The 13,887-nt window shown below is 54.6% G+C and overlaps 6 pseudogenes; all 6 read left to right on the plus strand.

Moving 5' to 3' along the window:
- The first annotated feature begins 555 nt into the window (after positions 1-555).
- On the plus strand, positions 556-759 carry LOC137354239 (U2 spliceosomal RNA; annotated as a pseudogene).
- A 388-nt stretch (positions 760-1,147) lies between these two features.
- LOC137354554 (U2 spliceosomal RNA) lies at positions 1,148-1,256 on the plus strand (annotated as a pseudogene).
- Positions 1,257-6,456: 5,200 nt separating this feature from the next.
- LOC137354316 (U2 spliceosomal RNA) lies at positions 6,457-6,637 on the plus strand (annotated as a pseudogene).
- A 386-nt stretch (positions 6,638-7,023) lies between these two features.
- LOC137354555 (U2 spliceosomal RNA) lies at positions 7,024-7,132 on the plus strand (annotated as a pseudogene).
- A 5,200-nt stretch (positions 7,133-12,332) lies between these two features.
- LOC137354317 (U2 spliceosomal RNA) lies at positions 12,333-12,513 on the plus strand (annotated as a pseudogene).
- A 386-nt stretch (positions 12,514-12,899) lies between these two features.
- LOC137354556 (U2 spliceosomal RNA) lies at positions 12,900-13,008 on the plus strand (annotated as a pseudogene).
- Positions 13,009-13,887: the final 879 nt, after the last annotated feature.

Raw genomic sequence — 13,887 nt, forward strand, 5'->3', positions numbered from 1 at the left:
GTGGAAAGAGATGCAGTGGTTTTTGTCAAGGTTCATCCCAAGCAGCTCTGTAACACAGGAGTCTGTGCTCTACGGGCTGTTCCCAGGGACGCACACCGAGACAAACATCAACTGCTGCTGGAGGACTATCAATTCGGTGAAAGACGCCCTTTGGTCTGCCCGAAACTTGCTGGTCTTCCAGCGCAAAGAGTTGTCCACCACCGAATGTTGCAGACTGGCACATTCCAAGGTCCAGGACTACGTGCTGAGGGACGCACTAAAGCTTGGGGCAGCCGCAGCAAAGGCTCAATGGGGAAAGACCACAGTGTAAGGTTCCCCCACCAAGCTGGACTGAGGGGCTGGATCCATGGGAAACCCCTCGAACTGTATCATTAATATTCTGAATTGCTGTAAATGTAAAACTGTAATTGACATGACAATTGAGAAACGGAAGGGTTGGGAAGAAACTCATGACAGTATTGAAGGAAACTGATCTCCCTTGCAATGTTTGTATTTTTTGGTGCTGTTTGGAAACTGTTTGGCAATGTAATTTTTACAGATTTTTATGAATAAAGTATATTTTGGAAATAAAAAAAAAAAAAAAAAAAAAAAAAAAAAAAAAAAGTATCTGTTCTTATCAGTTTAATATCTGATACGTCCCCTATCTGGGGACCAAATATTAAATTGATTTTTGGGACAGGGAGATGGAGCAGGGGCTTGCCCCGTCCACTCCATGCATCCACCTGGTATTGCAGTGTTTCCAGGAGCGGTGCAGCTTCCCCCCTCCACGGGAGCGAGACCCCTGCTGAAAAATAGAATTCGCAATAGTGACGGCGCTGCTGCTCGGCTGACTTTGCTGCAGTTTTCCGTGGGCGCTACGCTGCCCCCTGTTGGATTGCCCCGCAGTTGCAGGCCGCCCCTTGCTGCCCAGCGCGCGCGGTTGTCTTTATTCCTGCGCAATGCCTCGCGCAGAAGCGCAAGGAATGGCTGCGCGTGGCATGCACGCGTGCTTTCCTTTCTGCTTGCAAGGCCCGGCAACAAAAGGAGCTCTGGCTCAAAGACCGCCCGCCGTCGCCTCTTTCGCCCGAGGCTCGCCCACCCGGAGGCTACTTTGACGTAGAGGCCGCACGCCGGGCCTGACGCGCGCAGCAAACGCAGTTTTACGGCCATCGCTTCTCGGCCTTTTGGCTAAGATCAAGTGTAGTATCTGTTCTTATCAGTGCTTATTTGATTGAGAAGAGACCATGATCATTGCTTTTTGATCCTGGGGAAGCTTTGAGTAAAATGGCTATAACCAATTTTCGAGCTTCGGGCCAGGGAGTGCGCAACACCGTTCGGGTGGTCGTGAAGGACAAGGAAGGAGATGCACCGGTCGATCGCACCTTCTTCATCAAGAAAATTCTCTTCGATTGCTGCGGATTTCAAGCGACGGACGTCTTCTGCCTGCAGGATTTCCCCAGCAGTGGATACTTCGACGTGACGTTCCGGAACGTGGCGGGATGCATCAAGTTCCTGAAGGCGTTCAAGGAGAAAGGGGACCGGGCGCCACTGTCGATCCTCACAGCGGAGCCGCTCTTCACGCTTCCGTCACAACGGGACCTGGTGGTGACGATTCACCTCTACAACCCCCATGTTCCGGTGGTGGATGTACTCACCTTTCTCGCCAGGTACGTCGAGGTGGCCGGCAGCAGCACTGATGTCAAGGACCCCTTTGGGATCTGGACCAGCAAGCGGCAGGTCAAGGTGACCTTGAAGGTAGATCCCAGTGGAGCCATCATCCACCCTCCCTCCAGCTTCGCTATCGGGGGAAGTCGAGGCTTCTTGGTCTACGCTGGGCAGCCCAGAGTTTGTCGCACCTGTGGCAAATCTGGTCACATGGCAGCCAACTGCAGCACGGTTGTTTGCAAGAACTGCAAGGAGGAAGGCCATCAGACCAAGGACTGTAAGCAGACTAAGTGTTGCAACTTGTGCGGTGCGGCAGGCCATCTCTACAAGACCTGTCCCAAACGTTGTCAAAGCTATGCTCAGGCGGCAAGGTCCAAGGAATGGCCGGGCGAAGGTTCGACGAAGGCGTCCGCTGTTCGAAAGGAGACCAGCAACCTTCTCCGCAGTGAGGAACTTCAACCTGAGAAGGAAGGGGAGGCGGCTGAAACCAACGACCCAGCACCTACCCAGCGCCCGGAAACCCCTCCCCCACAGACAGAATCAATGGAGGAGGAGGCAGCAGATGGACAAACAGGTCAGTGGCAAGTGGTCCAGAGGAGAACCACAAAGAAAAAACATCCCAAAGCCACCACCCAAACCAGTGGCAAGAGGAGGCTCTCTTCTGAATCAGACTGCAACAACTCCTCTTCACTGGACGGGGAAATGCTGGAACGACAGCCCCTTCAAAAGAGGCGGCAGAACTCCGAGATGGATGATAAAGCATCCCAGCCCCCGGGCACTGGAAGCTGTGATGGGCCCAGCGTGCCCCAACCCCAATGCCCCACACGTAACGACGTGGCCAACGCATCTCAGCTCCAGGACACCGGGAGCAAAGACACGTCTGGCGCACCTGAGCTCCGGGAGACCGGGAGCTGTGATGTTTTCGAGGAGGAACAGATGGAAGCAGCTGAGGACAACCCAATCCTCTCTGCCTACAAGACCCCCCCGATGTCACCCGAGCGGCACAAACCCTGCAGGAAAAATCAGGAGGGGTTTCTGAGCCCAACCAACGTGAAACTGCTTGCGCATACGATGGGTATGCAGGAACATCCCGAAGGGGAAGGACTGGGACTAGCGAGGACAAATGGTATGGGAAGCAACAACTAATTTTTATTAAAAAATGGGTGTAAGAATTGCTTCCATTAATGTGCGTAGCATTAAATCGACTACGCGATGTGTTTCAACCTTGGATTACCTTGCCAAGGTCAAAGCTGACCTACTGTTTCTGCAGGAGTGTGGAATACCACACCTCAGCACCTACAGGCAGTGGTCGCGATGGTGGTCCCACGGGCCATCGATCTGGTCGGGGGGTAATGACTGCCGTTCCTCCGGCCTGGGTATTCTGCTGCGGGGAGGTAACTTCACCATCTCCGAAGTTAAGGAGGTGGTGGGCGGCCGCCTCCTCGTAGCAGACGTGATGTACAACAACGCTCCGCTCCGGTTGATCAACGTGTACGCCCCGGTACAACGCAGCGAGCGGCTGACCGTCTTCCAGCAGCTCCCACTGCTGCTGGCGACGTCCAGGCCGGTCATCCTAGGCGGTGACTTCAACTGCATCATCGATGCGGCTGGACGATCCGGCAGTGACGACAGCAAACTGGACGCTACGTCCAGATTCCTAGTAGAAACAGTTAAGGATGCCAAACTGCACGACGTCTTCAGCAAACCTGCAGACGGAGCGCAGCGCAGATACACATGGTCAAGATCGGACGGGTCTGCCCGTTCCAGGATTGACTTCCTGTTTGTGTCCCGTGCTGTCACGGTCGGATCCACCGACGTCAAGCCGGTGTTCTTCTCCGACCACTGCCTCTTACTGGCCGACTGTCACTTACAGGACGACCAGCGGGTTGGCAGAGGGACGTGGAAGCTCAATGCGACACTGCTGACCCCAGAGAACGTTGAGGAACTCAAAAGGGATTACAAAGGTTGGAGGACCGTGAAACCCCTCTTTGAGTCTCCAGTTCACTGGTGGGAAGCGATTAAGGAGAACATCAAGAGGTTCTTCATCCACAAAGGTGTTCAGAAGGCGAGAGAGAGACAGAGGGAACTGTCCCGACTCCAGAAAATTATGCAAAATCTACTCCGGTTGCAGTCAATGGGGGTCGAGGTCAAGGAGGACCTCCAAGAGGTGAAGAGCCAGCAGGCCTCGCTCTTTGCCAAGGAGGCCTCCAAGATCATCTTCCGGTCCAGAGTCCGCTCCATCGAGCAGGATGAGACGTGCTCGCGTTACTTCTTCCAAAAGGTACACAGAGAGAGCTCTGTTATCAGCAGCCTGAAGGAAGAAGATGGCTCGGTAACGTCTTCGCAGTCCGACATACTAAGGATCAGCAAATCCTTTTATGCTGGGCTGTATGACGCGAAGCCCACAGACAGCAGAGCCTCCCAGTCCTTCCTGTCATCTATCACAGAGGTCTTAGATGACAGCAGGAGGGAGGGACTGGACAAGCCGCTAACTCTGGACGAGCTGACAAAGGCCGTCGAGTCTTTCGAGGCGAGTAAAACTCCCGGGAGCGACGGCTTACCGGTCGAGTTGTACTCGGCCCTGTGGGACTGGGTCGGCCCGGACCTGCTGGAAGTATACGAGAGTATGCTCCTGGCCGGTAGCATGTCAGAATCCATGAGAAAAGGCATCATCACCCTCATTTACAAGCAGAAGGGGGAGAGGGTAGAAATCAGAAATTGGCGGCCCATCTCACTGCTTAATGTTGATTACAAGATTCTGTCCAAAGTCATAGCCAGTCGAGTCAAGTCTGCTCTGGAGTTGGTGATTCACCCCGATCAGACCTGTACTGTACCCGGCAGGAAGATCTCTGATAGCCTCGCGCTACTCAGGGATACGATCGCCTACGTACGGGACAGGAGGGTGGACACCTGCCTCATCAGCCTGGACCAGGAGAAGGCTTTTGACAGGATATCGCACACCTACATGATGGACGTGCTTTCCAAAATGGGGTTTGGGGAGGGAATCTGCAATTGGATCCAACTGCTCTACACAAACATCAGTAGCGCAGTGTCAATCAACGGGTGGGAATCTGAAAGTTTCCCGATCAAATCTGGAGTCAGACAGGGCTGTCCTCTGTCCCCGGTCTTGTTTGTTTGCTGTATTGAACCCTTTGCTGAGTCTATTAGGAAGGATGCGAGCATAAGAGGGGTGACAATCCCAGGCAGCGGAGGCACTCAGGTCAAAACCTCCCTGTACATGGATGACGTCGCCGTCTTCTGCTCGGATCCGCTGTCCGTGCGCAGACTGATGAGCATCTGCGACCAGTTCGAACTGGCCTCGGGAGCCAAAGTTAACCACGGCAAGAGCGAGGCCATGTTCTTTGGGAACTGGGCTGACCGATCCTTTGTCCCCTTCACCGTCAGGTCAGATTACCTGAAGGTGCTGGGGATATGGTTCGGAAGGGCCGGGGCGTGCACCAAAACATGGGAGGAGCGAGTAGCCAAGGTACGACAAAAGTTGGGCATGTGGGGGCAGCGATCTCTCTCCATTGTGGGTAAGAACCTGGTCATCAGGTGCGAGGCGCTCACGTTGTTGCTCTACGTGGCGCAGGTCTGGCCCATACCCCACTCCTGTGCCGTGGCAGTCACCCGAGCCATTTTCCGCTTCGTCTGGGGATCTAAAATGGACCGGGTCCGGAGGGACACGATGTTCAAATCTCTGGACATGGGCGGGAAAAATGTACCCAACGTGGCCCTCATCCTGATGACCACCTTCGTGTGCGGCTGCATCAAGCTATGTGTAGATCCCCAGTACGCAAACTCCAAGTGTCACTACGTGCTGAGGTTCTATCTGTCCCCGGTGTTGCGAAGGATGGGCCTGGTCACATGGCCGCGGAACGCTCCGTGCAGTTGGGACGTGCCGTACCACCTATCCTTCGTGGAGCAGTTTCTGCGGAAAAACACCTTTGACCACCGGTCCATCAGGCAGTGGTCTGCACGGAATGTCCTCAAGGCCCTACGGGAAAAGGAAACGGTGGATCCTGTCGGATGGTTCCCCGAGCAGACCGTCAAAGTCATTTGGCGGAATGCCTCATCACCAGAACTTTCAAACAAGCACCAAGACGTAGCTTGGCTGGTGGTGAGAAGGGCCCTCCCCGTCAGATCCTTCATGCACACCCGAAGTCTCGCCCCCTCCGCACAGTGCCCCCGCGTTGGCTGTGGTGGGGAAGAGACGGTCGCCCACCTCCTCCTGGAATGTGCCTTTGCAAAGCAGGTGTGGAAAGAGATGCAGTGGTTTTTGTCAAGGTTCATCCCAAGCAGCTCTGTAACACAGGAGTCTGTGCTCTACGGGCTGTTCCCAGGGACGCACACCGAGACAAACATCAACTGCTGCTGGAGGACTATCAATTCGGTGAAAGACGCCCTTTGGTCTGCCCGAAACTTGCTGGTCTTCCAGCGCAAAGAGTTGTCCACCACCGAATGTTGCAGACTGGCACATTCCAAGGTCCAGGACTACGTGCTGAGGGACGCACTAAAGCTTGGGGCAGCCGCAGCAAAGGCTCAATGGGGAAAGACCACAGTGTAAGGTTCCCCCACCAAGCTGGACTGAGGGGCTGGATCCATGGGAAACCCCTCGAACTGTATCATTAATATTCTGAATTGCTGTAAATGTAAAACTGTAATTGACATGACAATTGAGAAACGGAAGGGTTGGGAAGAAACTCATGACAGTATTGAAGGAAACTGATCTCCCTTGCAATGTTTGTATTTTTTGGTGCTGTTTGGAAACTGTTTGGCAATGTAATTTTTACAGATTTTTATGAATAAAGTATATTTTGGAAATAAAAAAAAAAAAAAATCTGTTCTTATCAGTTTAATATCTGATACGTCCCCTATCTGGGGACCAAATATTAAATTGATTTTTGGGACAGGGAGATGGAGCAGGGGCTTGCCCCGTCCACTCCATGCATCCACCTGGTATTGCAGTGTTTCCAGGAGCGGTGCAGCTTCCCCCCTCCACGGGAGCGAGACCCCTGCTGAAAAATAGAATTCGCAATAGTGACGGCGCTGCTGCTCGGCTGACTTTGCTGCAGTTTTCCGTGGGCGCTACGCTGCCCCCTGTTGGATTGCCCCGCAGTTGCAGGCCGCCCTTTGCTGCCCAGCGCGCGCGCGTCTTTTTTCCTGCGCAACGCCTCGCGCAGAAGCGCGAGGAATGGCTGCGCGTGGCATGCACGCGTGCTTTCCTTTCTGCTTGCAAGGCCCGGCAACAAAAGGAGCTCTGGCTCAAAGACCGCCCGCCGTCGCCTCTTTCGCCCGAGGCTCGCCCACCCGGAGGCTACTTTGACGTAGAGGCCGCACGCCGGGCCTGACGCGCGCAGCAAACGCAGTTTTACGGCCATCGCTTCTCGGCCTTTTGGCTAAGATCAAGTGTAGTATCTGTTCTTATCAGTGCTTATTTGATTGAGAAGAGACCATGATCATTGCTTTTTGATCCTGGGGAAGCTTTGAGTAAAATGGCTATAACCAATTTTCGAGCTTCGGGCCAGGGAGTGCGCAACACCGTTCGGGTGGTCGTGAAGGACAAGGAAGGAGATGCACCGGTCGATCGCACCTTCTTCATCAAGAAAATTCTCTTCGATTGCTGCGGATTTCAAGCGACGGACGTCTTCTGCCTGCAGGATTTCCCCAGCAGTGGATACTTCGACGTGACGTTCCGGAACGTGGCGGGATGCATCAAGTTCCTGAAGGCGTTCAAGGAGAAAGGGGACCGGGCGCCACTGTCGATCCTCACAGCGGAGCCGCTCTTCACGCTTCCGTCACAACGGGACCTGGTGGTGACGATTCACCTCTACAACCCCCATGTTCCGGTGGTGGATGTACTCACCTTTCTCGCCAGGTACGTCGAGGTGGCCGGCAGCAGCACTGATGTCAAGGACCCCTTTGGGATCTGGACCAGCAAGCGGCAGGTCAAGGTGACCTTGAAGGTAGATCCCAGTGGAGCCATCATCCACCCTCCCTCCAGCTTCGCTATCGGGGGAAGTCGAGGCTTCTTGGTCTACGCTGGGCAGCCCAGAGTTTGTCGCACCTGTGGCAAATCTGGTCACATGGCAGCCAACTGCAGCACGGTTGTTTGCAAGAACTGCAAGGAGGAAGGCCATCAGACCAAGGACTGTAAGCAGACTAAGTGTTGCAACTTGTGCGGTGCGGCAGGCCATCTCTACAAGACCTGTCCCAAACGTTGTCAAAGCTATGCTCAGGCGGCAAGGTCCAAGGAATGGCCGGGCGAAGGTTCGACGAAGGCGTCCGCTGTTCGAAAGGAGACCAGCAACCTTCTCCGCAGTGAGGAACTTCAACCTGAGAAGGAAGGGGAGGCGGCTGAAACCAACGACCCAGCACCTACCCAGCGCCCGGAAACCCCTCCCCCACAGACAGAATCAATGGAGGAGGAGGCAGCAGATGGACAAACAGGTCAGTGGCAAGTGGTCCAGAGGAGAACCACAAAGAAAAAACATCCCAAAGCCACCACCCAAACCAGTGGCAAGAGGAGGCTCTCTTCTGAATCAGACTGCAACAACTCCTCTTCACTGGACGGGGAAATGCTGGAACGACAGCCCCTTCAAAAGAGGCGGCAGAACTCCGAGATGGATGATAAAGCATCCCAGCCCCCGGGCACTGGAAGCTGTGATGGGCCCAGCGTGCCCCAACCCCAATGCCCCACACGTAACGACGTGGCCAACGCATCTCAGCTCCAGGACACCGGGAGCAAAGACACGTCTGGCGCACCTGAGCTCCGGGAGACCGGGAGCTGTGATGTTTTCGAGGAGGAACAGATGGAAGCAGCTGAGGACAACCCAATCCTCTCTGCCTACAAGACCCCCCCGATGTCACCCGAGCGGCACAAACCCTGCAGGAAAAATCAGGAGGGGTTTCTGAGCCCAACCAACGTGAAACTGCTTGCGCATACGATGGGTATGCAGGAACATCCCGAAGGGGAAGGACTGGGACTAGCGAGGACAAATGGTATGGGAAGCAACAACTAATTTTTATTAAAAAATGGGTGTAAGAATTGCTTCCATTAATGTGCGTAGCATTAAATCGACTACGCGATGTGTTTCAACCTTGGATTACCTTGCCAAGGTCAAAGCTGACCTACTGTTTCTGCAGGAGTGTGGAATACCACACCTCAGCACCTACAGGCAGTGGTCGCGATGGTGGTCCCACGGGCCATCGATCTGGTCGGGGGGTAATGACTGCCGTTCCTCCGGCCTGGGTATTCTGCTGCGGGGAGGTAACTTCACCATCTCCGAAGTTAAGGAGGTGGTGGGCGGCCGCCTCCTCGTAGCAGACGTGATGTACAACAACGCTCCGCTCCGGTTGATCAACGTGTACGCCCCGGTACAACGCAGCGAGCGGCTGACCGTCTTCCAGCAGCTCCCACTGCTGCTGGCGACGTCCAGGCCGGTCATCCTAGGCGGTGACTTCAACTGCATCATCGATGCGGCTGGACGATCCGGCAGTGACGACAGCAAACTGGACGCTACGTCCAGATTCCTAGTAGAAACAGTTAAGGATGCCAAACTGCACGACGTCTTCAGCAAACCTGCAGACGGAGCGCAGCGCAGATACACATGGTCAAGATCGGACGGGTCTGCCCGTTCCAGGATTGACTTCCTGTTTGTGTCCCGTGCTGTCACGGTCGGATCCACCGACGTCAAGCCGGTGTTCTTCTCCGACCACTGCCTCTTACTGGCCGACTGTCACTTACAGGACGACCAGCGGGTTGGCAGAGGGACGTGGAAGCTCAATGCGACACTGCTGACCCCAGAGAACGTTGAGGAACTCAAAAGGGATTACAAAGGTTGGAGGACCGTGAAACCCCTCTTTGAGTCTCCAGTTCACTGGTGGGAAGCGATTAAGGAGAACATCAAGAGGTTCTTCATCCACAAAGGTGTTCAGAAGGCGAGAGAGAGACAGAGGGAACTGTCCCGACTCCAGAAAATTATGCAAAATCTACTCCGGTTGCAGTCAATGGGGGTCGAGGTCAAGGAGGACCTCCAAGAGGTGAAGAGCCAGCAGGCCTCGCTCTTTGCCAAGGAGGCCTCCAAGATCATCTTCCGGTCCAGAGTCCGCTCCATCGAGCAGGATGAGACGTGCTCGCGTTACTTCTTCCAAAAGGTACACAGAGAGAGCTCTGTTATCAGCAGCCTGAAGGAAGAAGATGGCTCGGTAACGTCTTCGCAGTCCGACATACTAAGGATCAGCAAATCCTTTTATGCTGGGCTGTATGACGCGAAGCCCACAGACAGCAGAGCCTCCCAGTCCTTCCTGTCATCTATCACAGAGGTCTTAGATGACAGCAGGAGGGAGGGACTGGACAAGCCGCTAACTCTGGACGAGCTGACAAAGGCCGTCGAGTCTTTCGAGGCGAGTAAAACTCCCGGGAGCGACGGCTTACCGGTCGAGTTGTACTCGGCCCTGTGGGACTGGGTCGGCCCGGACCTGCTGGAAGTATACGAGAGTATGCTCCTGGCCGGTAGCATGTCAGAATCCATGAGAAAAGGCATCATCACCCTCATTTACAAGCAGAAGGGGGAGAGGGTAGAAATCAGAAATTGGCGGCCCATCTCACTGCTTAATGTTGATTACAAGATTCTGTCCAAAGTCATAGCCAGTCGAGTCAAGTCTGCTCTGGAGTTGGTGATTCACCCCGATCAGACCTGTACTGTACCCGGCAGGAAGATCTCTGATAGCCTCGCGCTACTCAGGGATACGATCGCCTACGTACGGGACAGGAGGGTGGACACCTGCCTCATCAGCCTGGACCAGGAGAAGGCTTTTGACAGGATATCGCACACCTACATGATGGACGTGCTTTCCAAAATGGGGTTTGGGGAGGGAATCTGCAATTGGATCCAACTGCTCTACACAAACATCAGTAGCGCAGTGTCAATCAACGGGTGGGAATCTGAAAGTTTCCCGATCAAATCTGGAGTCAGACAGGGCTGTCCTCTGTCCCCGGTCTTGTTTGTTTGCTGTATTGAACCCTTTGCTGAGTCTATTAGGAAGGATGCGAGCATAAGAGGGGTGACAATCCCAGGCAGCGGAGGCACTCAGGTCAAAACCTCCCTGTACATGGATGACGTCGCCGTCTTCTGCTCGGATCCGCTGTCCGTGCGCAGACTGATGAGCATCTGCGACCAGTTCGAACTGGCCTCGGGAGCCAAAGTTAACCACGGCAAGAGCGAGGCCATGTTCTTTGGGAACTGGGCTGACCGATCCTTTGTCCCCTTCACCGTCAGGTCAGATTACCTGAAGGTGCTGGGGATATGGTTCGGAAGGGCCGGGGCGTGCACCAAAACATGGGAGGAGCGAGTAGCCAAGGTACGACAAAAGTTGGGCATGTGGGGGCAGCGATCTCTCTCCATTGTGGGTAAGAACCTGGTCATCAGGTGCGAGGCGCTCACGTTGTTGCTCTACGTGGCGCAGGTCTGGCCCATACCCCACTCCTGTGCCGTGGCAGTCACCCGAGCCATTTTCCGCTTCGTCTGGGGATCTAAAATGGACCGGGTCCGGAGGGACACGATGTTCAAATCTCTGGACATGGGCGGGAAAAATGTACCCAACGTGGCCCTCATCCTGATGACCACCTTCGTGTGCGGCTGCATCAAGCTATGTGTAGATCCCCAGTACGCAAACTCCAAGTGTCACTACGTGCTGAGGTTCTATCTGTCCCCGGTGTTGCGAAGGATGGGCCTGGTCACATGGCCGCGGAACGCTCCGTGCAGTTGGGACGTGCCGTACCACCTATCCTTCGTGGAGCAGTTTCTGCGGAAAAACACCTTTGACCACCGGTCCATCAGGCAGTGGTCTGCACGGAATGTCCTCAAGGCCCTACGGGAAAAGGAAACGGTGGATCCTGTCGGATGGTTCCCCGAGCAGACCGTCAAAGTCATTTGGCGGAATGCCTCATCACCAGAACTTTCAAACAAGCACCAAGACGTAGCTTGGCTGGTGGTGAGAAGGGCCCTCCCCGTCAGATCCTTCATGCACACCCGAAGTCTCGCCCCCTCCGCACAGTGCCCCCGCGTTGGCTGTGGTGGGGAAGAGACGGTCGCCCACCTCCTCCTGGAATGTGCCTTTGCAAAGCAGGTGTGGAAAGAGATGCAGTGGTTTTTGTCAAGGTTCATCCCAAGCAGCTCTGTAACACAGGAGTCTGTGCTCTACGGGCTGTTCCCAGGGACGCACACCGAGACAAACATCAACTGCTGCTGGAGGACTATCAATTCGGTGAAAGACGCCCTTTGGTCTGCCCGAAACTTGCTGGTCTTCCAGCGCAAAGAGTTGTCCACCACCGAATGTTGCAGACTGGCACATTCCAAGGTCCAGGACTACGTGCTGAGGGACGCACTAAAGCTTGGGGCAGCCGCAGCAAAGGCTCAATGGGGAAAGACCACAGTGTAAGGTTCCCCCACCAAGCTGGACTGAGGGGCTGGATCCATGGGAAACCCCTCGAACTGTATCATTAATATTCTGAATTGCTGTAAATGTAAAACTGTAATTGACATGACAATTGAGAAACGGAAGGGTTGGGAAGAAACTCATGACAGTATTGAAGGAAACTGATCTCCCTTGCAATGTTTGTATTTTTTGGTGCTGTTTGGAAACTGTTTGGCAATGTAATTTTTACAGATTTTTATGAATAAAGTATATTTTGGAAATAAAAAAAAAAAAAAATCTGTTCTTATCAGTTTAATATCTGATACGTCCCCTATCTGGGGACCAAATATTAAATTGATTTTTGGGACAGGGAGATGGAGCAGGGGCTTGCCCCGTCCACTCCATGCATCCACCTGGTATTGCAGTGTTTCCAGGAGCGGTGCAGCTTCCCCCCTCCACGGGAGCGAGACCCCTGCTGAAAAATAGAATTCGCAATAGTGACGGCGCTGCTGCTCGGCTGACTTTGCTGCAGTTTTCCGTGGGCGCTACGCTGCCCCCTGTTGGATTGCCCCGCAGTTGCAGGCCGCCCTTTGCTGCCCAGCGCGCGCGCGTCTTTTTTCCTGCGCAACGCCTCGCGCAGAAGCGCGAGGAATGGCTGCGCGTGGCATGCACGCGTGCTTTCCTTTCTGCTTGCAAGGCCCGGCAACAAAAGGAGCTCTGGCTCAAAGACCGCCCGCCGTCGCCTCTTTCGCCCGAGGCTCGCCCACCCGGAGGCTACTTTGACGTAGAGGCCGCACGCCGGGCCTGACGCGCGCAGCAAACGCAGTTTTACGGCCATCGCTTCTCGGCCTTTTGGCTAAGATCAAGTGTAGTATCTGTTCTTATCAGTGCTTATTTGATTGAGAAGAGACCATGATCATTGCTTTTTGATCCTGGGGAAGCTTTGAGTAAAATGGCTATAACCAATTTTCGAGCTTCGGGCCAGGGAGTGCGCAACACCGTTCGGGTGGTCGTGAAGGACAAGGAAGGAGATGCACCGGTCGATCGCACCTTCTTCATCAAGAAAATTCTCTTCGATTGCTGCGGATTTCAAGCGACGGACGTCTTCTGCCTGCAGGATTTCCCCAGCAGTGGATACTTCGACGTGACGTTCCGGAACGTGGCGGGATGCATCAAGTTCCTGAAGGCGTTCAAGGAGAAAGGGGACCGGGCGCCACTGTCGATCCTCACAGCGGAGCCGCTCTTCACGCTTCCGTCACAACGGGACCGGGTGGTGACGATTCACCTCTACAACCCCCATGTTCCGGTGGTGGATGTACTCACCTTTCTCGCCAGGTACGTCGAGGTGGCCGGCAGCAGCACTGATGTCAAGGACCCCTTTGGGATCTGGACCAGCAAGCGGCAGGTCAAGGTGACCTTGAAGGTAGATCCCAGTGGAGCCATCATCCACCCTCCCTCCAGCTTCGCTATCGGGGGAAGTCGAGGCTTCTTGGTCTACGCTGGGCAGCCCAGAGTTTGTCGCACCTGTGGCAAATCTGGTCACATGGCAGCCAACTGCAGCACGGTTGTTTGCAAGAACTGCAAGGAGGAAGGCCATCAGACCAAGGACTGTAAGCAGACTAAGTGTTGCAACTTGTGCGGTGCGGCAGGCCATCTCTACAAGACCTGTCCCAAACGTTGTCAAAGCTATGCTCAGGCGGCAAGGTCCAAGGAATGGCCGGGCGAAGGTTCGACGAAGGCGTCCGCTGTTCGAAAGGAGACCAGCAACCTTCTCCGCAGTGAGGAACTTCAACCTGAGAAGGAAGGGGAGGCGGCTGAAACCAA

Source organism: Heterodontus francisci, chromosome 41 (genome assembly GCF_036365525.1).
Source record: "Heterodontus francisci isolate sHetFra1 chromosome 41, sHetFra1.hap1, whole genome shotgun sequence".
NCBI classification, from domain to species: Eukaryota; Metazoa; Chordata; class Chondrichthyes; order Heterodontiformes; family Heterodontidae; genus Heterodontus; species Heterodontus francisci.